Source organism: Delphinus delphis, chromosome 15 (assembly GCF_949987515.2).
Source record: "Delphinus delphis chromosome 15, mDelDel1.2, whole genome shotgun sequence".
Classification (NCBI taxonomy): Eukaryota; Metazoa; Chordata; class Mammalia; order Artiodactyla; family Delphinidae; genus Delphinus; species Delphinus delphis.
In genome coordinates this window covers 60,420,271-60,433,203 of record NC_082697.1, presented here as the reverse complement: position 1 = coordinate 60,433,203, position 12,933 = coordinate 60,420,271, and positions in this window count along the sequence as shown.

The following is a 12,933-nucleotide window of genomic DNA, read 5'->3' as shown; positions in this document are numbered from 1 at the left end:
GTTGTTCAGAAAAGGAGAAAAGAGACCTCCTGGTCTCTCCTTTTCCTGTGACTAGGGTACAGATGAATGAAGCTTTAAAATATTGCTTCACAGGAGTATCCACATATTAACTAAATTCGAAACCTCAGTTAAAGAGGCAAAGCTCTGAATGTGGGCTTTCGAGCATTTTCCATTAATTCATTTCACACATGTTCACTGAGGGCTTACCTTGTCCCAGGCACTGCACAGGGCTCTGAGTACACAGAGGTGCAGAGGATGTGGCCCTGTTCCTTGAGGAGCTCCCAAGGCAGGGCTGAGACAGGTGTGTACACTATTGTGCACTCTGTGAAGAATGCTCTAATGGCAGAACCATCAGGGAGTTACGGATGCAAAGCTGGGAGCTGATGACTAATACTGATGGGAGTGAAAAGGATAGTCTGGAAAAGGGACAACTGTGGTGAGTCTTTAAGGATGAAATGATGAGTGGGCAAAATAAAATCAGGCATTCCAGCCAGAGGGAAGAGCATGGTGTGATGGGGACAAGGACTTTTTTATTTTTAATTTTTATTATTATTATTTTTTGTGGTACGCGGGCCTCTCACTGTTGTGGCCTCTCCCGTTGCGGAGCACAGGCTCCGAACGCGCAGGCTCAGCGGCCATGGCTCACAGGCCCAGCCGCTCCGCGGCATGTGGGATCTTCCTGGACCAGGGCACGAACCCGCGTCCCCTGCATCGGCAGGTGGACTCTCAACCACTGCGCCACCAGGGAAGCCCGACAAGAGCTTTTAAAAATGTGTGAGTGTTCCCACTTTTTTCACCTCCTTTCTCCATCCTCATGTTAAACAGAGTTGAGTGTTTCTCAGTTTGGTTACCTCCAGGCTCTTCAGGGTAAAAAAAAAGGGGAGGATGGATAAAGAGAGAGACAGAATTGTAGGTGGCAGGAAAGGATTCTTGCCTGAAGCAGAAAGTTGGCAGGGGGAAAGGAAAACAGAGACGCAACATAAAGAATAGAAAGATAATGGGGAGAGGTGGGAAGAAGAGATACTTTTTGTAGTATGGAGGTTGGGGAGAGGGTCTGGGAGGTTGGTGAGAGAGAGGGTCTGGAGATGTTTTGAGGTGACAGCAATGTGAGAAGAGGAAATGGTGTTTAGAGAAATCTGGCTGAGGTTTATGACTTGGTTCCCCTTTAATGTTCTCTGAGAGACCCAAGTACAGAATGCAGTTCCTTTTCATTTGCTTTGGCTGCCAGACTGTGCCTCACTATGGTTTTTTTTTTTTTTTTTTTTTTTTTTTTGCGGTACACGGGCCTCTCACTGTTGTGGCCTCTCCCGTTGCGGAGCACAGGCTCCGGACGCGCAGGCTCAGTGGCCATGGCTCACGGGCCTAGCCGCTCTGTGGCATGTGGGATCCTCCCGGACCAGGGCACGAACCCGCGTCCCCTGCATCGGCAGGCAGACTCTCAACCACTGCGCCACCAGGGAAGCCCCTCACTATGTTTGACTCCATGTATGGCCTGAGCCCCATGGGTCCTCAGAATTTATTTGGGTTACAGGTGCAAGGGTTCAAAGATATTTCCAAACATGGTCCATAGATTGGAAAGTTTGGGTTGTTACTGGCACATTTCATCATCCAATGCATAGTAATTGTCCCCTTAATGATTGGGATTAATCACTCACTCATTCATTCAACAAATATTTATTGAATACCTGCCAAGTATCTGGTACATTTTAGTCCAGGTGGTTTATCACTCTGCATGCTAAAAGGGTACCAATGAAAGGGAAGGAGGGATGCTCAGTTTCTGTTACAAGGAGTTACTATCAAATGGCCTTGGTTCCCTCAGGGAAGAGTCAACCCAAGGTTTGCCTAAACTCCACTGGAAATTCTTTATGCTTCCATCCAGTGTTGCTGCTGTTTAGATTATAAAATTATGTTTATCAACAACTACTATGTATTAATATTTTCTATATAAAATATGAAAAATGTTTAGTTCTTATCCTTAAGGAATTTACAGATTAGTGGAGAGACACAGACAGAACATGCAATTTCAATCTAATGTGGTAGACACAAGGACAAAAGTAGGAAAGGCATTTAGGCTTGCCTGGGTGTTCATGGAAGTTTTCCTGAAGGAAGAGATGCCTGAGCTGTGTCTTGAGAGATGTACAGAAATTGGTCAGGTAAAAAAGGTGGGGAGGTATCCCTGGCAACAGAAACAGAAAGGGCAAAGTCATGGAAATATGAAATGGCACATCTGTAGGAGCTCCCAGGAGTTCATTGTTGACATTAATTCATTCAGCATATGAGTTTCTATAATATGACATTAGAAGGTAGCATATGTATTATGACACTAGAATATAGTATCTACAATATGACAGTATAATGTAGATTGGGTATACTTGGTCTTTCAGGTATATAAATGAAAATTATTTGTAATGATATTATGAGTAATTACAAGTAATGTAATGATAATACCAGTTTTTACAAAGCAAAAATGTACAATTTCTAATTTGTGAAGGAGTAACACTGTAATTCACTTACCAAATCTGACAAAATGTGTCAACAGTTCTCAGTCTTGCCAAACCCTCCTGCCATTCTGTGGGAAATAGTAGAGAGAGAAAGTTATAGGTCTGAATTTCACACTTACAAATGGGGATGTCAGGAGAGGTACTCCTTCTCTCTGAACCCCCATTTTCTCTATAAAATGGAGACAAAATACTGCTCACCTCATTGGTTTGTAGGGTAGATTAAATGAAAAGTGGGTAAAACAACCTGTCGAGAGACTAGTCTATCATAGGAGCTCAGAAATGAGTATCCATATATCCACATGGAAAAACGTGGACTTCAGAATCAGACCTGGGTTCCAGTCTCAGACCTACCCACCTGGTTGCCAAGGAGCAAATTCCCTACTCCTCTGGGTCTCTGCTTCCTCATTGCTACAGTAGGCATAACACATAAAGCACTTGGCACATAATTGACACTTAATAACAGCAGCTACTAAAGTGGCTCTGTATGTGCATTTAGTTTTTTTATTTACATTTTTCTTGGACGCTTGTAGGTTGTATCAGGATAGACAAAGCTGACGCAACCAATAGTGCTCAAAATGGGTGGCTTCAACACAAGATTATTTCTTCTCATAGACCAGTCCAAGTCGGATGTTTCTTCCAGCTGGATGGCTTCTTTCAGTGTGGTGGTTCAGGGACCCAAGATCCCTTTGTCTTGTGCCTTTGCATTATCCCTTTCATCATCAGTATCCAGCTGCATCCGTTCATGAGAACCAATCACACAGCCACATCTAACCACAAGACAGGATAGGAAGAAGAAATGAATTTTGGTGAACAGCTAGGAATCTCTGCCACATTGAGTGTCTTTAAAATAAGATTCCTGCCCCCTTGTGTCCCTGTTTACTTGAGAGCGATATTTTCCTAGTCATCACAGCAAATGCTGCTCCTGTAGGGAGGAGACCCATTAGATTCATGGCCCCCTCTGCTTTATTCCCTGCAAGGAGGCTGCAGAGATAATGGCAAAGGCGAAGTTGAGGATTCTGGGTCATCCCATTTGATTCAAGAGAGCTTGCTTGTAAAGGTCTCCTCCATTCCAGGCAATGCGATATCACTGACCAGCCGAAAAAGTTCGAGTCTGTTAACTTCACTACTGAGTGTGTATGTGTGTGTGCGTGTGTATAACAGGGGTTTCAAACTCAATACCTGTGAGGCCCCCCAGACAGGTAATATCAATGAGTGAAGTGGCCCAAGTGTGTACTGTGATGAAATGGAAAGTTCCAGAATGCCACAGTGGGCAGTCATTTTTCAGTCGCAGCAGTTTTGCATTGTGGAAATGTGAGCCTGATGTCAGATTGATATTCTAGAAATGTTGGAAATATAGATTAAAAAAAATTAAAATCTCCTTACTTTTAAATGTTGGCACCTAATCCAAATAAAAATAATACTGCAGGTGAAACAAGACACATCTGTGAGTTCTGTGCAGGCCTGGGAGCTGGCAGTTAGGGACCTCTGACATACATAATGTGAATGGGGAACTCCAAGTTCTTATTTGTCCAGCTGGCTTGAAGCTGCTAGGATGAGCACTGCAGCTGGATGAAGATGAGGAAAATTCATTACTTTCTCTGTCGGGGTTGGGATGTAGCAAAGGAACCACTGTGGGCACCTGAGCCATGAGGGGTTCATCACTGCATGTGTCTTAGCCCCTTAGGACAGATATGATTTGGATTTCTTCTCTTTGGTCTATTTCTTCTTGTTATTTAGGAAAGTAACAAATAGGACTGAAAGACTGAAGAGATTTATGGAGTAAAGGAGAGAATCAACACCCATTCGCCACCTCCATTATAAGTCATTATAAGGTGGGGGCTTGGTTTGATCTTTTCCTTCATGATCCGGTCCTGGGAGGCAAGAAGCAGTCCGCGCTCTCTGGTGTTAATGGGACCTCACAGCATGGGTTTGCCTGTGATGCAATTTTCAAGTCTAATTCCACTTTGTTCTTGAGCTGCACATCAGGTGATTATAGGACATAATTCTATATGTATTTTTCATGAGCCACTTACCTTAGACGGAGGGTTAAAGAGAGATGGTGGAGAGGGAGAGGTACGTGCCTGAACTAAAGGGCCTCTTTGCCTTCCTTCCCTCATTTACTGGTTATTCAGTGAGCTCCTGTGATGTGCGGGGCTTGGTGACAGGTCCTGGGGGTCTGAGGATGGAATGACAGGCAGGGGCTGTGCTCTCAGAGAGCTCTGTGCTGCTTGGAGGAGGACGCGTCATTTCAGACACCCATGAATGTTTCTGAGACAACAAAGCAGCCAGAATGCAAAGGGTGACTGAGCAGGGGTGACTTTTGAATGGCTTGGGAGGTCCCTCTGCAGAGCTGATATCAGAGCTGAGACCTCAGTGGCAAGAAGGAGCTGGCCATTTGAACAGGTTTGGGAAGGGTGTTCCCGGCAGAGGGAAAGTTAAGGGCACAGTGCCCGAGGCAGGAACAAAGTTGGTGTGTGCTGGAGACAGAAGAAATGCCAGCATGGCCGGAGTGTAGGGATGGGGAGAGCGGTTGGCATTGAGGTCAAAGAGCTAGTCAGGGGCTAGATCATATGGAAAGTCATAGGTCTTGGTTTGGGTTCTGAATGCTATTCTAAGTGTTATGAGTCCCTGGTAAAGTATTATAATCAGGGGAGTGATGCTCTCTTAGGTTTGAAATGATCATGCTGGCAACTGCTTGGATAAAAAATTTTCTGTGGCCTGAATCGTGGACTGAATCGTCCGCCCACACCCCATTCGTATGTTGAAGCCCTAACCCCCCATGTGATGGTATTGCAGACGGAAGATAATTTGGTTTAGACACATCAGGGAACTTGACCAAGTTCACCAGCTAGTAAGTGACAGAGCCAGGATTGAGCCCAGGTGAATCTGAGGCCAAATTCAATTTCCTCTCCCCAATACATAGTACACTCACCATGGCCTACTGATCAGAGCCCAGACTGTGGCATCAAATTCCTTAGTCTGAGTTCTGGTTTGCTACTTGCTAACTTATACTTAATGTCTCTGTGCCTCAGTTTTCTAATCTGTACCTTGTAGGGTTGTAGTAAGGATCAAATGGGTTGCTTCTCTGAAGCACTTAGAACAGCGCCTGGCACACGGTGGAGTATATAAACATTTGTTAAATAAATAGCAGAAAGGAAAGTGATGTCCAATTCTAGAATCCTGCTGTGCTGATGGACCCTTAGGTATTAGAGGGAAATCACAGGATGTAATTGTGTTGGACACCTGGTAAATCTACCTTTGTGACTCTCTTGGGTCGCCCAGTGGCAACTCTTGATTGCTTGTGAATTAATTTTGAGCACTGACTGCAGCTTCCTCTTCTCCACCGCTTAGATGGGTCTGAGGAATAGGCCAGAGAGGTCCTAGAACAAAGAGGCAAAATTCACTGATTCTCACCCGTGACAATGAATGGAAACATTTCCAGCTGTCGCAACTGGTGTGGTGGGAAGCTGGCATCAAATGGGTAGAGACCAGGGATTCTGCTAAACATCAACCGTGCAAGGACCAGCTCCCAAACAAAGAATTATCCAACCCCAAATGGCAAGAGTGCAGAGGTTGAGCACCTTCACCAAATTTGACCTTGGTTGGACCTTGATAAGACGGCAGTTTTGGAGATACATTTGGTCTCTTCTGAGTTATGGAGTCATTAGAAATCAGCAAGCTTGAAAGGCCTTGCAAACCCTCTCTGCTCCAGGTGAGGCTATTTGAGCTGAGCACCTCTCAATGTTTCTTCTTTGAGTAGAAAATTCTACAGAGGGAGTTGGTGGGAGTTAAAAATCCATCAGTTCTCATTTTACCAGGCATTTAGGAAAATAACTTTTCTCCTGCAGAAGAAATTACATGAATTATATTAAAACGGTGCTAAGGTAATAAAATTACACGCTCAGGACTCTTCTGAAAAACTCCCTTTGTCTGTCAGGGTAATTTGAGTGTGGGAAAGACAGTCTTCCCAGCCACCACACTTTCACATAAAGAGGGAACAGAGGAAATTGAGTCCATCGTGCTCTTGCTGCAAGTACCACTCTGTGAAATTCCAATTTTTTTTTTATCTGCAGATTTAATCACAAGGCAAACTTTCTGATGCAGATCCATGAGAACAATGATTTGGGTTTCATTTTAAAATGCATATTTATAAGAGGAGACTTCAAATCACCACACGAATGGTGGTGCCCAAGACAGGGGAATTGGGAAATTGGGCAGAAATGGACTCTGATGTCCTGCAAATCATCCTCACTTTGGGTGCCGGTGCTCTACTGGTTTGGAAGGAAATGTATAGAAATGCACATGGGATGAGAGAAATCTCTTTTGCTTTCAGTGTGCTAACAATTTTTAGCTCACAAGGAAAAAAAAAAGTCCTCACTTTAATGTACGAGAAAACTGAAATGACGGGGGAAAGAGACAACTGTTCTTAAAATTCCCGGTGAAAACTTCAGTCGTTTAGAGGCAAATTGATGCATGTGATATATTGGCTGAGGCCATGAGGGATGAGGCTATTTGTGATGGGGTTGAAAGAAGATAGACCATGGAGACAGAAGCCCTGGTTAGCATCCTTGCTTGTGTGGATGGTGGGCTTTGAACTTTTAGAATAGTGGTTCTCAGCCAGTGGTGACTGTGCCTTCCCCGGGGACATTTGGCAACATCTGGAGACATTTTTGGTTGTCACATTTGGCAGGACGGTTCTGCTGGCATCTCATGGTAAGACTAGGGATGCTGTGAAGCATCCTATGAGACACAGGATCTCCTGCCACAACAAAGTCTTATCTGGTCCAAAATATTAATAAAGTCAAGGTCGGGAAAACCTGTATCAGAGCTTCAGTTCCTTCATCTGTAAAATGGGAGTAGCTGCCACATCTCATCCAACTGGTCGTTCTAAGTATTAAAGATGGAAGTTGTGGGAGAATGCTTTCCTTAAGTGGTGGCTATCCTCATTGATTATAGAGATGTCTAGGGCATCCCCCAATTTTATTTCTCTACCTAATCTACCGTAGCCACAGAGCTCTTCCTAAAATGCAAATCTGCCCCTGCTGTTTCTCTCCTTAAAACCTATTTGTGGTTTTCCATTGACTCCTGTAGTATACTGAAACTGATCTTTGCAGCCTCATTTTTCAACCTTGCCCTTCTCCCTTGCACCCCCGATCAGGAATGCAATATAATATGCTGTCACCTCCACATCTTTGCACCTGCTCTTTCCTTTCCTGAACCCTTCCATCACACTCCCTCCCATTTCACCTAGTCAGCTCCTACTTGTTCTTGATGCCCTTAGCTTCCATATCACCTCCTCTGGGAAGTCTTCCCTTATTGCCTCATGGTAGAGAGCCCATCACCTGAGCTCCCATGGTGCCTCATGCTTATCCCATGCCAGAGCTTGTCATACTGTGCCGTAATTGCCTTTTAAAAAATTCCATCTTCTCCCCTAGGCTGTGAGTATCTTGCGCAGTGTTATATTCTCAATGCCTAGTAAAGTACTTGACCAGCTAGTACAGTTCAGTAAACATTTGCTGAATGAATGAATGAATAAATGAATTAATGAGATCTTTGAACATAGCTGTTTCCAGCAGAAAATAATTCACTTTGATTTGTCTTCCTTTTCCCTTGGGTCACTGTTATGGTCATGCTAATGGGTGACAGGCCAAAGAGGAAAGGTTGCTGAGAAGAGCGCAGCAGAGGGTCAGGATACTCTTTAACCTTGACCAATGGCCTTGACATAATCCAGAGGGAAGTGTCCTTGCATGAAAATAACCACCTTTGCCTTTAGAGTGAATTAACTGCTATTTTCTGGAAAATAGATTAGTCAGAGAGAGATGAGAACTTAGTGAGTTGCCAGTAGCTCTGGGGCTTGTGGGAGTGTGTGTGTGTCTGTGTGTGTGTATTGCAGACCATTTTTTTATTGTGTGTCCCTGTGAATTTCACATTCTCTGGTGTATAATTAAGCTTCAGGAGGACAGAAACAACACTGGGCATCGTAATGTATATCTTGTCAAAGTGCTTGATAAAATGTACAGCTGCTCCTCCCTTAGCTTTAGTGAGTGGATTCCTCAGTAGCTTTCAAAGTGATCAGTTAAGGTATCTGGGTAGCATCGTGAGCTCACACGTTTATACACATTTACATGTGCGAACTTGTTCTGGTTGTCGTCCTTATTGATGCTCAGGTTGTACTCTAGCCGGTGGGAGCCTATTCAGGTTGCCTTCTGAGAGTCCTTTTGATATAACCTTACTAGTACTTGACGGTTTGTTATCTGATAACGACAAGATGTATCCAGGCCTATCTTGTACGTTTCTGATCCATACTTGGAATTAGCCATTTTCTCCAAGAGTTCTTTTCTTTTATTAAAAATGGTATCTAGAAACCACAGACACACACACACATCTTCCCATAACGACGTGCAGTGTCCCCATTTTACAAAGGAGTAAATTGAATATTCTCAAAGAGGGTAACTGTGTCCATACAGCGAGTTAGCAACTAAACCAGGACTCAAAAAAAAAAAAAAAAAAAAAAGGCATAGCTTCACTGGAGACAAATTATAGAAGCTGCAATGTCTTTAAATTTAGAAAATAAAAGTTAGCTCCTGCCAGAGTTGGGAGGCAGTTTTGACGTCTTCTGAAAGCCACTTCTCCCATCCAATTTTATTCTTAAAAGTAGGAAACAAAAGCTCGCAGGGACACTCCGGTGCGTCTCCCCTACCATTTATCAGTATTTTTGCCTCTCATTATAACCATGGCCTAGTTTTCTTGGGCTCTTTAGACGTCAATGAGAGTATTATACTAGGTATTGTCCTTGAAACTTTTTGAAGTTCTTTAGGCATTATGAACAAGGTCTCCAACTCCAGCTGAGTGCCACCGACTACTTTGGCTCTGCTCTGTTTCCTTAAGAAATCTAAAGGATGGTGTTGTCATCTTCCAAAACAGAGACTGATAAAGGCTGCCCTCATACTGAGAATTTCCCCCTTTTCTAGGAGGCAGCAGAGAAATTGCTAAAATGGAATTTTATTGTGCAAGATGCTACTGTCTTATAACCAACAGAAAGTTAAGCTGTTAGCTCTGGAAGAATAGGCCATGATTTGGGTGAGGCAAGACCACTGGTGCCGAACCTTGGTAGGGGCGGGGGAAGGAGTCAGCGTTCCGCATTATAATTCCAGGCTGTGCTGGATGGGGAAGCAGAAAACAGCCTGCCTGTGCTTTCTGTGTCCTGGGCGCATGGCACCAGGACACTGGATTCTGTCTTTGGATCCAGGTCTCTGGTGACTCTGGGTCTTTCAAAAGGGGATCTGGATCTATGTTTTTCTTCTGCTTGAGGCTTTATCCAGCCCAATATTAAAACGACTGGCAGTTCTCAGCAGACTCCTGTGAAGCTGTTTTGGCATCTTGCAGGGTTGGAGGAGAAGATGGAGGGAGTTTAGCTCCAAGGTTTGGAAGGGAGGAAGGGAGTGTGGAGCTGAGGGCTTGCTCCTGAGTGGGTGGAGTGGGCTCCTGAAATCTAATTTAAGGGGCTCCGAGAAGACTCACTGAAACCCCTTCAGATTTCGGAAATGTCAGCTAGAGCATCCATGACTGCTGAGACGTCCATCATGTCTCACCACAGCTTCCTGTGAGGGGGCAGCTCATTCAGTCTAGAAGACTTCCACGTGGGAAGCTTTCTCTAGCTAGCTTTTCCTCCTGACTGTAGATGGAGGGTGGTGGGGTGAGGAATGAAGCCAAAAGATACAGAAGAGTGGCTGCCACCGCTCGTGGTCACTGGAAGCTCTTTCAGCCGGCTCTCTTTCTTTTTAACGTACTGATAGATAGCACCGAGGTTTGTGTTTCAGTAGGTTGAGGAACAACGTGAGGTGGTATTCCTTTTAACACTCAGCTTTTTAAAAGTGGGTGATCTGGAGCTGGCCAGCGTGGATTCCCATGCTCGCTCTACCGTTTACGAGCTCTGTGGTCTTGGATAATTGACTCATCCCCTCCGCGTCTCAGTTTCCTTACCTGTAAATGAGAGCACTTACATCGTAGGCTTATTTGAATGATTCAGTTAGAATAACATACACTTTCTCTCCTAGTGCTTGCACACATGTGCAAAAAAGTCCTTGTTACACCCCAATAGTGAGGAGTATGTCAAAGGGGCAGAGGGGCCAAGGGACAGAGCTCCCAAGGGCAAAGCTGGAACACTGAGCACTGAAAAAAAATTAGTATTGGATTATATAACCTGAAGTATCAAATAAATATCCGTGAGTCCGTACTGACATAAAGAAATGTTTGAACAGGTACACAAATGGGGGAAAGAGACAAATCTCCTCAACAGAAGAATTCCAAATAATTTATGTAGACATTTCATCGTCAAGGAGGAGGCACATAGCTGCCCACCACTCCCTTTAGTGGGCTGCTCACGGTGACTTCCTTCCAAAGGGGACCGCGCAAAAGGGGGGAGAATAAAAGAGCAGTTCACACTGGAGACATGTGACAAATGTCAAATGATCTCAGCCAGGTGATCAAGGTTGAAATCAACAGTGATGAATCATGTTAATACTAGGTGCCCTTGATAGGATGTGATAAAAATGGCAGCTTATCTCTGTGGTCTGCCTCCCCAAACCCCGTAACCCTGGATTAATCATGAGAAGAACATCAGACAAATGCCAGTAGAGGGAATTCTACAAAATATGTGACCAGTATTTCTCAAGACTGTCAAGGAATCGGAAACAAGTAAAGTCTGATAAACTGTCATAGCCAAGAGGAGCCTACGGGGACGTCAGCTAAATGTGATGTGGTCCTGGATGGAATCTGGAACAGAAAAAGGACAATAGGTAAAAGTAAAGAAGATATGAATAAACCATGGACTTTAGTTAATAACCATGCATCCCTATTGGTTCACTAATTGTAATAAATTACCAAACTAATCTAAGGTATTAATAATAGAGGACACTGGGCTCAAGGTATAGGGAAATTCTTTATGTTGTCTCCTCAAATTTTTTACAAATCTAAAAATGTTCTGAAAAATAAAGTCTATTTTTTTTTTTTTTTTTTTTTTTTTTTGCGGTACGCGGGCCTCTCGCTGCTGTGGCCTCTCCCGTTGCGGACCACAGGCTCCGGACGCGCAGGCTCAGCGGCCATGGCTCACGGGCCCAGCCGCTCCGCGGCACGTGGGATCCTCCCAGACCGGGGCACGAACCCGTGTCCCCTGCATCGCCACCAGGGAAGCCCCCTAAAGTCTATTTTTAAAAGTTATTATTATTATCCTTATCGTTATTACTTGTTTTCTGGAGTTCTCTCTCCTGTGAAATTTCAAGGCTCCCTGTTAAGTCTAAGACATCAGTCCCAGTTGCTACTGCTCTTGGTAGCCAAGAAGTCCTGTTCTTTTTGGTTAGGGTTGGGGGTGGTTCCCACACGGTACAGCTTGGATGGTCTGGCTGTCTACATGCTCTTCCAGTGGGGCATTGATGGTATAGTGTTGAGCACAGCTGCCTTCTAGGCTCTTCTAGGGGAGCACATATTAACTCTGAAAATGGTAACCTAGCAGCATGACAGGACCCATGTCCACTAAAGAAAAATGTTTGGTGAACTAACGTTCATTCCAGGTAAAATCAGTCGTTTCTTTCTCTGCCAACACCGCCTTGTTATATACCTTGGCTGAATCACTCATCACATTGGATTTCATTATTCATCTCTACCCATCTGTGAACTCCCCAGTGGAAGACAGTTTTCTATTTTCTCTTTGTACTCCCAGGACTTAATCTTATGCCCAGCATAGATGACTCAAAAATTGATGACTGAGTGGAGGACTGGGCAGCTGTGTTTAAACTTGTAGTCCTGAAACTCAATTTCGTTGCCTGTGCCTAAAGAGAAGAGATGATGGGAGAGATTGTATTTTCCAGAGATGGCCACAGCAATATCTCCCATTCCACTTTCTCTTTATTTTCAATGTGACCTTCACCCTTCTCTCACAGCATGGTGAGGTCTGTGTCCTTTCCCCCTGAAAGGAGTCAACCTTTGTGATTGCCTTGACCAATAGCATATAGCAGAAGGGGTACCATGTGAGTTTGGAGGTTGCGTCATAAAAATTCCATGGACTTCTCTGTCTTTCTCTCTTGGGATGATCACTCTTGGAACCCAGCCACCATGCTGTGAGCACGCCCAAGCACGGATATAGAGAGATACCCTTTGAGAGCAACTGAGGTCCTGGTCCCCATCCTCTGCTGAGCTTCCAGCTGAGAGCCAACATCAACTTGCCAGCCATCCTGGAAGTGGATTCTCCAGCCCCCAGCCAAACTACTCCAGCTGATGGCAAGTGGAACAGAGATCAGCCATCCCATCACACCCTGTCCAGTTTGCAGATTCATGAGCCAAGTCGATAACTACTGTTGCTTTAAGCCACCATGTTTTGCAGTGTGTTATGCAGGGATAACCAGAACATGTGGGAAAATAAAAATCTCAGCTGATT